Here is a 15,275-nt window from a genome sequence, read left to right as displayed (position 1 = left end):
GGTGCAAGGTGTAAGTACCCCTTGGTACTCACTACAAGCCAGTCCAGCGTCCTACATTGGTTGTGCAGCGGTGGGATAAGTATTTTGCAACTACTTACCACTTTGTCATATTGTACTTTTCATAAGAGAAAAATATACAAAACAAGTTCAGTGTATGTACACCTAACCACAAGGTTTAGCTTTTCTTCTCTCACTTATTTTACTAAGTGCTGAAAAGTACCTCTAAACTTTCAAAAAGTTCTTTAAAAGTTTTAAAAGTTTTTTTTCTGCTAAGCTACCTTTTCTATCAGCCTAAGCTGCTAGACACCCCTCTACACTAATAAGGGATACCTGGGCCTGGTGCAAGGTGTAAGTACCCCTTGGTACTCACTACAAGCCAGTCCAGCCTCCTACAGGAACCCACAAAGTCTGGGTACCTCTAGAATCGCCAGGATGTTGGAAAAAAGGACGCAAATTTGACGTGGGTAGCTTATGTGAACAAAACGTTATGAGGGCCTAAGAGCGAACTGCCCCAAATAGCCAAAAAAAGGGTCGGCACAGAAGGGGAAAAGGCCTGACAGCGAAGGGGTTAAGATCAATGTGTTATGCACAGAGCCAGGATACTTGGCATTCACATGGGAGATGTACTGGTCCATCAAACACACCATCTGCACATTCATAGAGTGATAGCATTTTCTATTCCTGAAGATAGCTTTTTCTATTCCTGAACACTTGTTCATTCTTCCGGGGGGGGGGCAAATGCCACATGTGTACCATCAGTGGCCCGATCAAGTCTATATGGTAGTATAATGTGTCTGTCCTCGATTGTCGCAAGGTCCACCAGGGGTCTGTACACCAGAGGATGTCGCCATCTCATATTTATCCTCAGCGCTTGAAGCCTATGGAGGAAAACGGTGAGTAGAGGGTCATATTCACACATCAATTGAAATAATGATGCATCTTTTCCTTTACAGAACCTGTATGTGAATCCGAGAGTCAGTTGCTGTGTAAATGTCTGCTGTGACACAGTTAGGTGCCATGGCCTGTGCCCCCCTTAAATGGCGGCTGCCTGACCTGTGAGAAGGGACAAGTGGAAATGAGGTAATTCCCCTGGCGTTGTGCGGCATTGCTGTAGACGGTCGACGACCGCCGCACAACTTTGCATTGGCTATCATTAGGCCCTATGGGTTCCAGGAGCCAATGGCGATGTACGCCGGCGGTGATGGTACGCACCGCCATGGACGTGACAGCCATTTTCTATCTATTCACTCACTTGCTACCTGACCTTCAACAGGAGAGGACCTACACTGCAAGTGCTGCTGTGATCTGTGTCTGGAAGCGACCTTGGCGTATGTGTGTGGGGAAAGGGCCCCTGCCTTCACTGCGGAGGAGTTGGAGAAACTAGTGGATGGGGTCCTACCCCAGTACATGTTACTCTACGGTCCTCCAGACAAATAGGTGAGTATACTGTGAGCATGATGCATGGGCCATGAATGTATGGATTGCTGTGTGTGTAAGCCACATGTAAGGGGGCGTCCTGGCCAGAGTGCTGCATGTATGGTGGTCAATATATGTGTCTGGGAATAGGAGGGATCTGGTGGGCCATGAGTGTGACAGTCTGGACGGTTAATGAATTACCTTTTCTGCTGTTTTTTCCATGCAGGTCAGCGCCCACCAGAAAAAGGGTATTTGGCGCGCCATCGGAAAGGAGGTGCTGACCCTGGGGCTCTTTGACAGGAGGAGCACCCACTGCCGCAAACCATGGGAGGACCTGCGCCGCTGGGCAAGGAAGACATTGAAGGCCCAGCTGGGGCTGGCTTCCCAACGAGGAAGAGATGCCCGTCGTACCCTGACCCCCCTGATGTTCAGTATCCTAGCGGTGGCCTTTCCGGAGTTGGATGGGCGCTTGAAGGCATCACAGCAGCCACAAGGGGGGTGAGTACAGATTCAGAATCATGACTGTGCAAGCGTTAAGGTTTACCTGGGTGGGGGATGTGGGCTGTGGGTGCCCCTAGGCCAGGGCGAACATGGCAGGGTAGGTCCCTTGTTGGGCAGGCTCTGAAGCAGTCCAACCCCAATAGTGTTAGTGGGCATCTACTACTCGGCAGGGTCTTGTGGGTTTCAGGTGTTCAGCTAATGGCGTTAGGCATTGTACCCCATGGGGTGGTGACTATCTTAGTAACTTGTAGTGCATGGCCTAGTGCATAGGGCTGCTCCCTGTGTGTTGTGTATGCCAACGGTAGTGATGTTGCTGGCATTGACCAAGTGTATCCCCCTGTCTCTCCCACCCTTTTTGTTTCGTCACCCTGTTACTTTGTGCATTATCATCATCTGGCGGAGGAGCAGAGGCACCAGCGACAGAGGGAGCTGCATCCCACATGGGCCCCTGAGGCCAAATCCACAGACGGTGGGGGCACCAGTGGGACGGAGTGCGAGGGGAGCACGCCGACAGGGACAGGAGGGGACACCACAGACAGTGACTCCTCCTCCGATAGAAGCTCCCGGGCGGTGGCGGACACCTCTGTGCCCACCCCAACAACAAGTACAGCCGCCATCCCCCCTACCAGCACCGCTCTCCCAGCAGCCCCTCACCAGTTTCCCATGCCCGCTCACCCAGGAGGGTGGGCATCTCCTTCGCCTCAGGCACCTCAGGCCCTGCCCCAGTCAGCCCTGCCGCCCTCAGTGAGGAGGCTATTGACCTCCTGAGATCCCTCACTGTTGGGCAGTCAACCATTCTGAATGCCATCCAGGGTGTTGAGAGGCATTTGCAACAAACAAATGCATACCTGGAGGGCATTCACTCTGGCATGGCTGCCCAACAGAGAGCATTTCAGGCTCTGTCCTCTGCACTGATGGCAGCCATTGTCTCTGTCTCTAGCCTCCCCCCTCCAAAGGGCCAAAACTCATAGGCCAAGCCCATACTTGACTCCTGCCTCAATACGGAGAGAACACTGCAGGGGCATCAGGTCGAAAATACACAGGCACCTCAGGGGGACGGGAAATGGGGGGGGCACCTCAGCCGGAATATGGTATAATCCACTGGTACTAGAAGGGGCAACATGCCCTGTGCGCTATCCTGGGGAGTACAAGGCCACAGTCTCTCAAGTGGGTGGTTTGCCCACTGCTTGGTCCTGGGGAGGGCAAGGCCACAGTTTCTCTAGTGGATGGCTTCTCCACTGGTTCTGGAGGGGGCATTGTGCCCAGTGTGCTTCATCCTATGAAGGATAGGGTGAGTGGATGGCTTCTTCCACTGGTTCTGGAAGGGGCATTGTGCCCAGTGTGCTTCATCCTGGGAAGGATGGGGTGAGTGGATGGCTTCCTCCACTGGTTCTGGAGGGGGCATTTTGCCCAGTGTGCTTCATCCTGGGAAGGATAGGGTGAGTGGATGGTTTCTTCCACTGGTTCTGGAGGGGGCATTGTGCCCAGTGTGCTTCATCGTGGTAAGGATGGGGTGAGTGGATGGCTTCTTCCACTGGTTCTGGAGAGGGCATTTTGCCAGTGTGCTTCATCCTGGGAAGGGTAGGGTGAGTGGATGGCTTCTTCCACTGGTTCTGGAGGGGGCATTGTGCCTAGTGTGCTTCATCTTGGGAAGGATGGGGTGAGTGGATGGCTTGTTCTACTGGTTCTGGAGGGGCATTGTGCCCAGTGCGCTTCATTGTGGGAAGGATGGGGTGAGTGGATGGCTTCTTCCACTGGTTCTGGAGAAGGCATTTTGTCCAGTGCGCTTCATCCTGGAAAGGATACGGTGAGTGGATGAGTGGATGGCTTCTTAGACTGGTTCTGGAGGGGGCATTGTGCCCAGTGTGCTTCGTCCTGGGAAGGAGGGAGTGAGTGGATGGCTACTTCCACTGGTTCTGGAGGGGGCATAGTGCTCTGTGATGCAGATCTTGGGGAGTGCAAGGTCACAGTCTCTCACCTTGGTGTCAGACCCACAGGATTTGCAGGGGCCAGGCTGCACAACAGCCCATGGATGCAGGACTACACACTGTCCTCTGGCAGTGATGGCTGCTCAGTGGTGGCAGTGGTGGTGCTGCTGTTGGGCTGGCAGTGGTGGGGGAGACTCCAGCCCATCCCCTGCAGACTCGGACAGCTGCCCACTGGGGCTGCTGCTGGCAGTGGTGCTAGTGGCGGTGCTTGCAGTGGTGGGGAGAGGCTCTAGCCCTTCCCCTGCAGCCTCAGACGGCTGCCCACTGGGGCTGCTGCTGCTGGTGGCAGTGCTGGTGGTGGTGCTGGTGGTTGTGCTGGCAGTGGTGGGGGAAGGCTCCAGACCCCCCCCTGCAGCCTCAGACGGCTGCCCACTTGTGTTGCTGGCAGTGGTGATGGTGGCAGTGCTGGCAGTGGTGGGGGGAGGCTCTAGCCCTTCCCCTGCAGCCTCGGACAGCTGAACCACCATGGTTGGTGGTGGGGGCTCCGAATATGTCCCAGCACCAGGCCTCCTGTCCTTCCTGCATGCTGGTGCAGGCCCCTTGTCCTTCCTGTCAGCAGCCGGGGATTGCCCCTTGCCCTTCCCTGTTACAGCTGGTGGTGACTCCTTGCCCTTCCTTGATGCACCTGGTGCAGGCACCCTGTCAGTGTTGCTGTCTGGTGCCCGGGATCCTCTCCCATCTGCAGTAGCTGTCGACACTACTGTGGCCGTGGACTGGGTGGCTGAGGTGGTCTTCTGGGTTCTGACTACCCTGGCACGACGTGAAGGACGGGGGGGAGTGGTAGGGAAGAGGTCAACGGTGGAGAGAAAAAACTTCTTAGGGACATTGGGGTAAGAAGAGGGTGAAGGTTTGGGAGTGGAGGAAGAGGAAGTGGTTGTAGGAGGTTTCTGTCTGCTGTGTTTGGGTGCAGGTGCATGGGCTGGATGCTGTTGTGAAGTGGATGGCAGTTGGGTGTCTGAGCACTTGCGTTTGTGTACTTTGGGAGGAGGGGGGACCGACACAGTGGGAGAGGACACAGGGGACGTGTGCATGGATGGACTGCCAGTGAGGGGCATGTAGTGATAGGCGTGATGATGATAGTGGATGAGGATATAGGGGGTCATTACAACATTGGCGGTAAAAGCCGCTTACCGCCGTGCAGAAGACCGCCAACACACCGTCGCGGCCGCGGAAATCCGCCACAGCTATTATTACCCACATCTCGGAATCCGACAAAATTCAGACACCCACACAAGTACGCCACACCAAAGGTCAGTGATAAACTGGCGAAAACAAAACCTCCACCATCATGCCAACAGAAACACGCCCATGCTATCACGACCCACAAATCCACGCGGCGGTCTTTCAACCGTGGTATTCCATTGGCGGTACACACCGCCACGCTCAAAATACACACACATCTCCAAAACACCGCCACATTGGACAATTCCAAATACACACACCTGATACACATACAAACACCACTCCCACACAATCAATACTATATAAAACACACACCCACATCACGCACAAACCTCTACGACCAAAAATGTTGACGAAGGCCAGAGAGACTGCACAGCATAGACAACCCCACCACACAGAGGCACACAACACCATCACCCACACCACATCCACGCACAAAACACCACACACCACTACACATCACCACACTCATCACCACATACACCACCCCACACATCACCTACACCACCCCATGGCACGGCAAAGACACCCCAGGTTCTCGGAGGAGGAGCTCAGGGTCATGGTGGAGGAAATCGTATGGGTAGAGCCACAGCTATTTGGATCACAGGTGCAGCACACCTCCATAGCTAGGAAGATGGAGCTATGGCGTAGAATAGTCTTCAGGCTCAACACAGTGGGACAACACCCAAGAAATCGGGAGGACATCAGGAAGAGGTGGAACGACCTACGGGGGAAGGTGCGTTCCGTGGTCTCCAGGCACAACATCGCGGTACAGCGGACTGGCGGCGGACCCCCACCTCCTCCCCCACAACTAACAACATGGGAGGAGCAGGTCTTGACCATTATCCATCCTGAGGGCCTCGGAGGAGTCGGTGGAGGAATGGACTCTGGTAAGTCAAATCTTAAATATCATATCCCCCACCCTACCTGCATGCTATCACAGACCCCCACCTTCACCCCCTCACCCATCACTCCAACTCCTCACTAATGTACTAATAACACAAACCACCCATCCCAACACCAAACTCTTCATGACACAACAAAGCATGGACACCACTCACTAAAGCATGCCCATACCCATAACACCCCCCAACCGTCATCACACAAGCCCCCACACAGGAATGCTAGCACCGGGGTACACGCTCACCCCCCCATTGCACACCATGACACATACACACATGCAATAATCATGCTTTTACACCCCTGCAGGACCACTACCCAACGTCACCAGACAGGAGGGTCCAGACATCTCTACCCCACCCACAGAACAGGCCCACAGTGATGACAGCAGCTCTGGTCAACTGGATCCAGATGACCAGCCCAGACCATCGTGGGCCTCAGGACAGTCGGTTCCCTCCACCTGAGGGAAAACGATGTAGCTACTCATGTGTTTCAGCAGGGAAGACAACACTCTGGACAACACATTGGAAAACATAGGCTGGGACATCCCTGATGCCATAGCCACTGTTGTTTGAAATGACCCACTTGCAAGGAAATGGAGCGCCTGCACTTGAGGGGGGATCCCTGTGGGATGGCGGATAGCTGACATCAGGTCAGGCTCCAACTGGGTACACAGTTCCTGGATTGTGGCACAGTCAAACCTGTAGGTGATGATTAAATGTCACTCCTCCATTGTCAACAGGTCCACCAGCAGTCGGTACACCGGAGGATTCCGCCATCTCCTCACATGTCCCAGCTGACGGTGCCTAGGAAGGAAAACAGCGACCACAGAGTCAAACAACTCAGAGGTATGTACCCACAGTGTACACAGAACACGAAACAAAATTCAAATAGTTGTCTGTATGTGTGTTGAGTCCAGGCCTAGGTATGTGTGACGCAGTTGAAAATGAAGCCATGTGGGCCCCTGAAATGGCGGCTGCCTGACCTCTACACTGGGACAATGGGATGTGAGGTAACTGCGCTGGCGTTGTACACTGCCGCAGTAGGCGGTCAAAGACCGCGGCGCAATGCTGCATTGGTTAACATTGGACCCTATGGGTCCCAGGAGCCAATGTGGAAGTGCGCCGGTGGTGATGATACGCACCGCCGCGGACGTGACCGCCGCGGACGTGACCGCCATTTTCTATCTGTTCAATCACTCGATACCTGATCTTCGACAGGAGAGGACCTACACTGCAAGTGCTGCTGTGACCTGCTGTGACCTCGGTCTGGAAGAGACAATGGCTCTTGTGTCTGGGGAAAGGGCCCCTGCCTTCACTGCACAGGAGTTGGAGAAGCTCGTGGACGGGGTCCTCACTCAGTACACACTACTCTAAGGTCCTCCAGATCAACAGGTGAGTACACAGGGAGCATGTTGGATGGGCTATGCCTGTGTGGAGAGGGCTGGTTGTAAGTAGGAAGGGGGCAGAGTTCTGCGTGCATGAAGGACTGTGAATGCATGTGCCACATGGCAAGGCGAGGGATGTGGGCCACTCACTTCGACGGTGAAGTTGCTAATGACTTCTCTTCTTCCCCTGTGCATGTCATGTAGGTCAGGGCCCACCAGAAGAAGGATATTTGCCATCGCCAAGGACGTCCGGACCCTGGGGGTCCACCAGAGACGGAGCACCCACTGCCGGAAGAGATGGGAGGACATTCGCCGCTGGAGCAAGAAGACGGCGGAGGCTCTACTGGGGATGGCCTCCCAATGTGGGAGGGGTGCCCGTCGAACCATGACCCCCCTGATGTTCCGGATCCTGGCGGTGGCCTACCCGGAGTTGGATGGGCACTTGAGGGCATCACAGCAGACACAAGGGGGTGAGTACAAGATAATTCTGCGGACTTTGCGCGCAGTGAAGGTGTCTGGGTGGGGGAGGAGGGCTGTGGGTTTCCCTAGGCCAGGGCGAGTTCCATAGGCTAGGCCCCTCCGTAATGCAGACCATGTGGCACTTCACCCCACCTCTGTAGAGTGCCAAGTACAGGTATACATGCCCCTGTGTCATCTATGTGTCCACCATAGCCATGTAGGCCATATCCCAGGAACTGCATCTGTAGAGCCCAACAGCGCGGCGTAGTGCAGGGGGCTGCTGTGTCTGTATTGTCCGCCAATGGTAGCGGTAAGCCATGCACTCAACCTGTCTTTCTTCTGTCGTCCCCCCCCCTGTTTGTGGTCTCCCTGTTCTTGTGTGCATCAGCATCATCAGGCGGAGGTACAGTGGCACCGGAGCACGAGGGAGCTGCATCCCACATGGCCATGGAGGGCCACACCACGGACTCAGAATACACCAGTGGGACGGAGGGCGAAGGGAGCTTCATGGCGGGGACAGGATCAGCAACCAGCGACACGGACTCGTCCTCCGATGGGAGCTCCCTTGTGGTGGCGGCAAAATCTGTGCCCCCCCACTTCTACAGGTACAGCCGCCACCCCCCCTACGAGCACCGACCTCCCAGCAGCCCCTCAGCCTTCGCCCCATGCCCGCTCACCCAGGAGGGTGGGCATCACCTTCGCCCCAGGCACTTCAGCCCCTGCCCCTGTCACCTCTGCTGCCCTCAGTGAGGAGGCCATTGACCTCCTCAGGTCACTCACTGTTGGGCAGTCTACCATTTTGAATGCCATCCAGGGTGTAGAAAGGGAATTGCAACACACAAATGCATTCCTGGAGGGCATTCATTCTGGTCAGGGTGCCCTTCATCGAACCCTGCAATCTCTGGCCTCAGCACTGATGGCAGCCATTGTCCCTGTCTCTAGCCTCCACCCTCCAACTTCCTCCGCCCAGATCCAATCCCCTGTACCCCAGCCTATCCCAAGCACACGATCAGACCAGCCTGCACACACACCAACACACAAGGGAAGCTCAGGCAAACATAAGCACCACACATCCCACAGGCACTCACACAAGCATCACAAACATACAGACACAGCAACATCCACTGCCTCCATTGTGTCCCCCTCCTCGTCATCTCCCTCCTCCCTCCCAGTGTCATCTACACTCTCACCTGCATGCACTACCACTACAGCTACTAGGTCCCGCACCAGCACACCCACCACCACACCCCGCTCACCTGCACTCATCACCCCCACTACCATTTACACGTCCCCTGTGTCCTCTCCCAGTGTGTCTGTGATGCCCCCTCCCAAAGTAGACAAACGCAAGCACACACCCACCCAACAGCCATCCACCTCACGACAGCCTCCAGCGCATGCACCTGCACCCAAAGCCACAAAAGTTACACCTCCTACAACCACCTCCTCTTCCTCCACTCCCAGACCCCCTCCAGCTACCCGTCCCAGTGTTCCTAAGAAACTTTTCCTGAGCAACCTTGACCTCTTTCCCACCACCCCCCCTCTCCAATTCATAGGTCCCGTACTAGCACCTCAGCCAAAAAATCGCCGGTACCAGTGGTGCCTGTTAGAGGTATGTGGAGTGCACCAGGCACCAGGGCAGCCAGTGTGACACGGAGCCACAGCACAGCCAGTCCCCCCACCTGTGAAGCACCAGAAGATGGAAAGTGCCCGGTGGGAGAGGGTGAAGACTCCAGCAGGCAAAGCCGCTCACAAGGGTCCCGGGGGGAGTGTCCACTCAGCTGTGACTCCTCCCAAGGTGGTGAAGGGGCAGAAGAAATCACCAAAGTCTCGGAAGAGCAGCACGGCGAAGAAGACCGCCATCATCCCCGCTGCCCAGGAGGCCACCGCCAGCCCCATCGTCAGTGGCCAGGAGGCCACCGCCAGAGTCAGTGCCCAAGAGGGCAGCCCCATCGTCAGTAGCCAGGAGGCCACCGCCAGAGTCAGTGCCCAGGAGGGTCCCGGCAGCCACAGGCCCGCTGGGCATTGAAGGACCGCCATGGCAAGCACCACTTAATAGGGCACAGACCGCCATGGCAAGCACCGCTGAACAGGCCAAGCACCGCTGAACAGGGCACAGACCGCCATGGCAAGCACTGCTGAACAGGCCAAGCACCGCTGAACAGGGCACAGACCCCCATGGCAAACACCGCTGAACAGGCCAAGCACCGCTGAACAGGGCACAGACCGCCATGGCAAGCACCACTGAACAGGGCAAGCACCTCTGAACAGGGCACAGACCGCCATGGCAAGCATTGCTGAACAGGGCAAGCACCGCTGAACGCCATGGCAAGCACCGCTGAACAGGACAAGCACCGCTGAACAGGGCACAGACTGCCATGGCAAGCACCACTGAACAGGGCAAGCACCGCCAACTCAAGAACCACTAGCCCATGTGCGGCAGGGGCAGTGACGGAACTGGGACCGTCACGAGGAGAGTGATGCACTCTGGGCACCAGTCCCCCTCCAGAACCAGTTGAGAACAGCATCCACTCCGTCTGTCCTTACCAGGATGAAGCACTCTGGGCACCAGTCCCCCTCCAGAACCAGTTGAGAACTGCATCCACTCCGTCTGTCCTTACCAGGATGAAGCACTCTGGGCACCAGTCCCCCTCCAGAACCAGTGGAGAACAGCATCCACTCCGTCTGTCCTTACCAGGATGAGGCACTCTGGGCACCAGTCCCCCTCCAGAACCAGTGGAGACTGTTATCCACTTGAGAGACTGTGGCTTTGCACTCCCCAGGATATGGCAGTGGGCAAACCACCCACTGTAGAGACTTGAGAGACTGTGGCTTTGCACTCCCCAGGATGGTTCAGTGGGCAAACCACCCACTGTAGAGACTTGAGAGACTCTGGCTTTGCACTCTCCAGGATGGTACAGTGGGCAAACCACCCACTGTAGAGACTTGAGAGACTGTGGCTTTGCACTCCCCATGATGGTACAGTGGGCAAACCACCCACTGTAGAGACTTGAGAGACTGTGGCTTTGCACTCCCCAGGATGGTACAGTGGGCAAACCACCCACTGTAGAGACTTGAGAGACTGTGGCTTTGCCCTCCCCAGGATGGTACAGTGTGCAAACCACCCACTGTAGAGACTTGAGAGACTGTGGCTTTGCACTCCCCTCAATGTAACAGTGGGCAACCCACCCACTGTACAGACTTGAGAGACTGTGGATTTGCACTCCCCAGTATGTAACAGTGGGCAACCCACCCACTATAGAGACTTGAGAGACTGTTGCTTTGCACTCCCCAGGATGTAACAGTGAGCAACCCACCCACTGTAGAGACTTGAGAGACTGTGGCTTTGCAATCCCCAGAATGGTACAGTGGGCAAACCACCCACTGTAGAGACTTGAGAGACTGTGGCTTTGCAGTCCCCAGGATGGTACAGTGTGCAAACCACCCACTGTAGAGACTTGAGAGACTGTGGCTTTGCACTCCCCAGGATGTAACAGTGGGCAACCCACCCACTGTACAGACTTGAGAGACTGTGGCTTTGCACTCCCCAGGATGTAACAGTGGGCAACCCACCCACTGTAGAGACTTGAGAGACTGTGGCTTTGCACTCCCCAGGATGTAACAGTGGGCAACCCACCCACTGTAGAGACTTGAGAGACTGTGGCTTTGCACTCCCCAGGATACATCAATGGGCATGGAGCCCCCTCGTGGATCTGGCGTCGTGCAGTCATCCGGCAGAGGTGCCCCCCCTTCCCTTCCCCCTGAGGTGCCTTTTGTATTTCTATCTGATGCCCCGGCAGTGTTCTCTCCATTTTGATCAGGTATCTGATGTGGGCCTCGCCCATGATTTTGGGCCCAGTGGTCCACGGACATTGAATGGTGCATTACCTGCACTACTAATCGTGATGTATATTTTGTTGAATGTGTCTATTGATCTGTATATATTTGGTTACTGTATTTTGATATATTACAATGGTTGCACTCATTTCCTTTTGTCTTTGCATTTTTCCGGGGGGTTTGGGGGTTGTTACTGTAATGTTTGGATATGCATTGGTGTGAGTGTTGTAGTGGGTGAGGGTCGGGTGGGGGTGGGGGTGTTGCGTGTGTGTGTCCCTGACTTTTGCCTCCCCCTCCCCCTCCCCCTCCCCTATGTCGTAGGTGCAGTACTCACCGTTGTCTCCGGCGCCGACGTTGATGATGGTCGTACAGGAGCAGGAAGACTATCGCAGGGAGTACACTGGAGTTCCGGATCCATGGTGTCCTGATTCCTCGTGGAGTGTGTAGAGGTGAGCGTTTTCCCTTTGAAATGGCTGTTTCCACCTTGTTTTTATCCACGGTGAATCCGCCCCGGAAAAGGTGGCGGATTGGTAGGTTGTGATACTGTGGGCGGTACTTTGTCTTCCGCCTGTTTGTTGGCGGTTACCGCCGTGCTGTTTGTCTGTACCGCCGTGGCGGTCGGAGTGTTAAAGTGGCTGTCTTTGTTGGCGGTTTCCGCCACGGTCATAATTCCCATTTTTTTTACCGCCGGCCTGTTTGCGGTCTTACCGCCGCTTTAACACCATCCGCCAGGGTTGTAATGATCCCCATAGTGCTTGCAGGTGTGAGTGTAGGCGCTACTGGGAGGGAGGTGGATGAGGAGGAGGAGGGGGACACAGTGGAGGTAGTGGATGTTGGTATGTTTGCATCTGAATGGTGTTTGTGTGAGTGTCTGTTGGCTGATGTGTGGTCTTTGTGCCACTCTTGTGTGTTGTCCTGGGTGCATGCTGGTCTGCCTGTGTGCTTGGGATAGTTGGGGTTGAGAGGAATTGGATTGGGCAGAGGAAGTTGGAGGTGGGAGGCTAGAAACAGGGACAATGACTGCCATCAGGGAGGAGGCCAGAGCCTGGATTGATCTCTGTTGCCATCCAGGAACGCATTTGTTTGTTGCACATGGGCTACCAGCCCCTGGATGGCATTCACAATGGTTGACTGCCCAACAGAGATGGATCGCAGGAAGTCAATAGCCTCCTCACTCAGGGCAGCAGGGCTAACTGGGGCAGGGCCTGAGGTGCCTGGGGCAAAGGAGATGCCCACCCTACTGGGTGAGCGGGCACGGGAAACACGCTGAGGGGCTGGTGGGAAGGCGGTGCTGGTACTGGGGTAGCAGCTGTACCTGTAGTTGGGGTGGGCACAGAGGTGTCCGCCACTACGAGGGAGCTTCCATCAGAGGAGGATCACTGTCCTAACTGTCCCCTCTAGTCTCCGCCGTGGTGCTCCCCTCACCTTCCGTCCCACTGGTGCCCTCACCGTCGGTGGATTCGGCCTACTGGGCCCTGTGGGATGCAGTTCTCCCTGTCACCGGTGCCTCTGCTCCTCTGCCAGATGATGGTAATGCACATAAGGACAGGGTGACAAGACAAAAAGGAGGGGGAGAGACAAAGGATACCCTTGGTCAATGGCGGCAACAACACCACCGTTGGTGTACATGACACACACACACAGGGAACAGCCCTACGTACTAGGCAATGCACTAAGTCAAAATGTTAGTCACCAGCCCATGGACAGGGATCCTTAATGCCAATTGCAGCATACCTTCGACCCACAGACACCTGCCCAGTATTGGATGCCCACTAGCTTGGTTGGAGGAGGTGCACATCAGACCCTGCCCAACATGGGCCCTACCCTGCAATGTCCGGCCTGGCCCAGGGGCACCCACAGGCCCACATCCCCCGCCTGGATGCCACCCGTCCACGTGCAAGTAGTATATTGGGGCACTGTACTCACCCCCTTGTGGCTGCTGTGATGCCCGCAAGCGCCCATCCAACTCTGGATAGGCGATCGCTAGTATGCAGTCCATCATGGGGTGAGGGTTCGACGGGCACCCCTTTCTCGTTGGGAGGCCATTCCCGACAGGGCCTCCACTGTCTTCCATGCCCAGTATCTCAGGTCCTCCCACCGTTTGCGACAGTGGGTGCTCCGCCTGCTGTAGATCCCCAGGGTCCGCACATCCTTAGCAATGGTACGCCATATACCCTTTTTTGATGGGTGCTGACCTGCAGAGAAATACACATAGGAAAGGGAATCAGTCAGACCGACCTGCCTGTTACACCCATAGCCCACCATAGCCCTCACATCCCCCTTCGAACAGACATTGCCCATCATACATGCAGCACACTGCCCAGGGCCCTTCCACCAACCCCCCCTACACAGGTCACAGTAGCACTTTCAGTGTAGGTCCTCTCCTATTGAAGGTCAGGTAGCAAGTGAGTGAACAGATATAAAATTGCGGTCACGTCCGCGGCGGTGTGTACCATCACCACCGGCGTACATCACCGTTGGCCACTGTAACCCATAGGGCCCAATAGTATCCAATGAGGAGTTGCAAACCGGTTCTCGTCCGCCTCCCACAATGGCCCACAACGTCAGCGGAATTACCTTATTTCCACATGTCCCTCCGTACAGGACAGGCGGATGCCATTTCAGGGAGGGGCAGGCCATGGCACCTAACTGTGTCACAGTACACATAGGCACCATTTACAATATACAGTTTCAGTCACAACATGCAATGCAGTGCAGTGTTTGGAAATATGGAATACTGACCAGCTGCTCACCATTTGCCCTCTAGATTGCAACCGCTGCAGATAAATAGGAGATGGAGGCATCCCCCTGTGTACAGGCCCCTGGTGGGCTTGGCAACAATGGAGGACAGGCACATTATCCTCACCTATAGACTCGACAGGGCCACAATCACAGAGCTGTGTGCCCAATTGGAGCTTGACCTGATATCTGCTATCCGTCACCCCACCAGGATACCCCTTTTTGTGCAAGTGCTATCAGTGCTCCATTTCCTGGCGACTTGCTCCTTCCAAGTGACAGTGGACTTGGCAGCAGGAATGTCACAGCCAATGTTCTCAATAGTGTTGACCAGAGTGTTGTCTGCCCTGATTAAACACATGCACAGCTACATCATTTTCTCCTGGGTGGAGGATTTGGCCACAGTGAAAGCTGACTTCTATGCAATGGGACATATTCCCAACATAATTGGGGCAATAGATGGTACACATATAGCAATTATCCCCCCATGGAGTAATGAACAGGTATTCTGAAATCGAAAGAGCTTTCACTCTATGAATGTGCAGATAGTGTGCCTGGCGGACCAGTACATCCCCCATGTCATTGCAAATTATCCTGGGTCAGTGCATGATGCCTTTATCCTAAGGAATAGCAGCATACCATATGTGATGGCTCAACTTCAGACGCACCAGGTGTGGCTAATAGGTGAGCCCTGGTTCCCACCCAGTAGGTGTTGGTGTATGGGTATGGTGTGGGCCCTAAGGGTTAGTGTGTGTCTAACAGTTGTCCCTCGAAATTGGAGGTGACTCTGGTTACCCCAATCTCTCATGGCTACTGACCCCTGTGAGGAATCCCAGGACAGGGGCAGCGATACGTTACAATTAAGAACATGG

Source organism: Pleurodeles waltl, chromosome 8 (assembly GCF_031143425.1).
Source record: "Pleurodeles waltl isolate 20211129_DDA chromosome 8, aPleWal1.hap1.20221129, whole genome shotgun sequence".
Classification (NCBI taxonomy): domain Eukaryota; kingdom Metazoa; phylum Chordata; class Amphibia; order Caudata; family Salamandridae; genus Pleurodeles; species Pleurodeles waltl.
This window is presented reverse-complemented; position numbering follows the sequence as displayed.